Below are 3,376 nucleotides of genomic sequence, written 5' to 3' on the forward strand. Positions count from 1 at the left end.
CGATGTAGAAAAAAAACAATGCCGGAGAGGCTGCCATCCGGGCCCTACATCCCTCGGCGGTGCGGATTTGCGTTGACTCGGCCGGCGAACCCGAGATTTCGAGATGCACCACGTCCGGGCCACCATACGCCACGTTTTGGCCGCTTTCGTCGGGCTAGGTGGCCTCAAAAACGAGAAAAAAAAAGTTTTGACATGCACCACGGAGGGACCAAAATCGTCGGCCATGGTACACCAGCAACCACGGCGCGACTTCAACTTCGTCGGCCATGGCAACTTTGCTTGTAGTGCTAGTACCGAGAGCCACGATACGGAAAACCTTACTGAGACGCCGCCGCTGCGAATCCCATCTCGGGGGATTCAGGAGATCGCCTCCGGCACCCTGCCGGAGAGGGGATTCATCTCCCGGAGGACTCTTCATCGCCATGATCGCCTCCGGAGTGATGAGTGAGTAGTTCACCCTTGGACTATGGGTCCATAGCAGTAGCTAGATGGTCGTCTTCTCCTAATTGTGCTTCATTGTTGGATCTTGTGAGCTGCCTAACATGATCAAGATCATCTATCCGTAATTCTATATGTTGTGTTTGTCGGGATCCGATGAATAGAGAATACTATGTTATGGTGATTATCAATCTATTGTTTATGTGTTGTTTATGATCTTGCATGCTCTCCGTTATTAGTAGAGGCTCTGGCCAAGTTTTTACTCTTAACTCCAAGAGGGAGTATTTATGCTCGATAGTGGGTTCATGCCTTCATTGATACCAGGACGATGATGAGAAAGTTCTAAGGTTGTGATGTGCTGTTCCCACTAGGGATAAAACATTGATTCTATGTCTAAGGATGTAGTTGTCGATTACATTACGCACCATACTTAATGCAATTGTCTGTTGCTTTCCAACTTAATACTGAAAGGGGTTCGGATGATAACCTGAAGGTGGACTTTTTAGGCATAGATGCAGTTGGATGGCGGTCTATGTACTTTGTCGTAATGCCCTGATTAAATCTCACTATATTTATCATATAATGTATATGCATTGTTATGCCCTTTTCTATTTGTCAATTGCCCGACTGTAATTTGTTCACCCAACATGCTTTTATCTTATGGGAGAGACACCTCTAGTGAACTGTGGACTCCGGTCCTATTCTTTACATCGCATACAATCTACTTGCAATACTTGTTTTCTTGTTTTCTTGCAAACAATCATCTTCCACACAATACGGTTAATCCTTTGTTACGGCAAGCCGGTGAGATTGACAACCTCACCTGTTTCGTTGGGGCAAAGTACTTTGGTTGTGTTGTGCGGGTTCCACGTTGGCGCCGGAATCCCTGGTGTTGCGCCGCATCACATTTCGCCACCATCAACCTTCAACGTGCTTCTTGGCTCCTCCTGGTTCGATTAAACCTTGGTTTCTTTCTGAGGGAAAACTTGCCACTGTGCGCATCATACCTTCCTCTTGGGGTTCCCAACGGACGTGTACATCTACGCGCATCACTCCTCATAATCGATTCCGTAAGTTTGTGTGTAACCTTTTGCTACAAGCCTGGCCTTATATCTCTCAACCTTACCCTCAACGTTATATTTAATGGTGAAGACCCATTTGCATCCTACGGTTCGCTTACCTTGTGGTAGATCCACGAGCTCCCAAGTTTGATTTTTTCCAAGGCTCTCATCTCATCCAGCATTGCTCTCCTCCACTTTGGGTCCTCTATGGCTTGTTTCCAACCGTATGGTATCGAATCAGAGTCTAAAGAGGCAATAAAGTTTTGGAAGGAAGGGCTACAATATTTATAGGAGACGAAATTTGCTATGTCATGTTTTTGTGTAACAAATCTTTGAGGTGTCTTTGGGGCACTATGAGTTCTGCTTTACTTTCTTAAGGCAATAGGCAAATTTTCTTCGGGGTTAACAACAGGGAGTTGGTTATCACTCTGCCCTGCAGTATCATCAGTAGGATTAAGAGAATTGTTGTCTGTACCTGGATTCTCATGCAATGGAGGCTCTGCTCCTTGAGATGGATGTGGTGAATTTGTTGTTGTATCCTCTACATCTCCATGACAACAATTATTGCCGTCATCGCCATTTGGCTCCCCCTGGCTAGAAATGTGATCAGAAGTTAGATTGTCACCTGGAGTGGAAACAAGAACAGGGGTACCCAATGGACCTCTAGTTCCACTATCCCCCTCTTGTTCCACTTCAGGTGGTAATAAAGTAATACTAGTATCATTAATTGTCTGGTAGAAAGGTTCATGTTCACGAAATGTCACATCCATACTCACAAAAAACCGATGTTCAGAAGGACACCAACATCTGTAACCCTTTTTAGAAGGAGGATAACCCATAAAAACACACTTTAAAGCTCGTGGATCTAGTTTCCCAACAGAATTACGATAATCATGCACAAAACAAACACATCCAAAGATCTTTGGAGGAACAACAAATTCATTTGAATTCAAAAGACATTTGCGGGAGTTTTATAACAAAGTGTGCGAAGAGGCATACGATTTATCAGATAGGTTGCAGTTTTAATAGCCTCTCCCCAAAGAAACTTTGGAACATTCATAGTAAACATAAGTGAGCGAGCAACTTCAAGGAGATGCCTATTTTTGCGCTCTGCAACCCCATTTTGTTCTGGGGTGTTAACACAAGTAGTCTGATGTTCAATACCATTTTGAGAAAGAAATTTTCCAAGTCTTGATTGACATATTCGGTGCCATTATCAGAACGCAAAACTTCAATAGTTGTTCCATGTTGATTTTTAATGAGAGCACACAAATCTCTAAAGACAGATAGAACATCACTCTTTCGCTTCAGAAGGTAGAGCCAAGTATATCGACTAAAACAGTCAATGAAAGTTACAAACCATTGATGTCCAGAGATTGAATGAACCTCACAGGGTCCCCATACATCCGAGTGGATGACATCAAAAGGTTGCTTACTTCTTAGACCCATGGTGGGATAAGATCCTCTAGTATGTTTACCTAGTTCACATGCATCACAAACTAAGGACTCTCTAGTACATAATTTAAAAAGCGTCGGATAAATGCGAGACATAACAACAAAAGAGAGGTGTCCAAGCCTGCGATGATGCAACAATATTTCTTGGCTTGGAGACAAAGAGGATGCAAGCACAGCTTCATCACTTCATTCATCAAGATAGTAGAGCCCCTCATGCTCGGTCCCAGTTCCCAACAATCTCCCTGTTCCCAGCTCCTGAAATACACAGCGAGCAGGATCAAACCAACTTCCACAATTGAGAGACTTGTTCATAGAACTAACTGACAAGAGATTAACTGGAAACTTTGGAACATGCAACACTGGTGATAAGGACAAGGTTTTAGTGCAGTTGATGGTTCCACGTCCTACAATAGGTGCCATGG

Source organism: Lolium rigidum, chromosome 3, assembly GCF_022539505.1.
Source record: "Lolium rigidum isolate FL_2022 chromosome 3, APGP_CSIRO_Lrig_0.1, whole genome shotgun sequence".
In the NCBI taxonomy this organism is placed as follows: Eukaryota; Viridiplantae; Streptophyta; class Magnoliopsida; order Poales; family Poaceae; genus Lolium; species Lolium rigidum.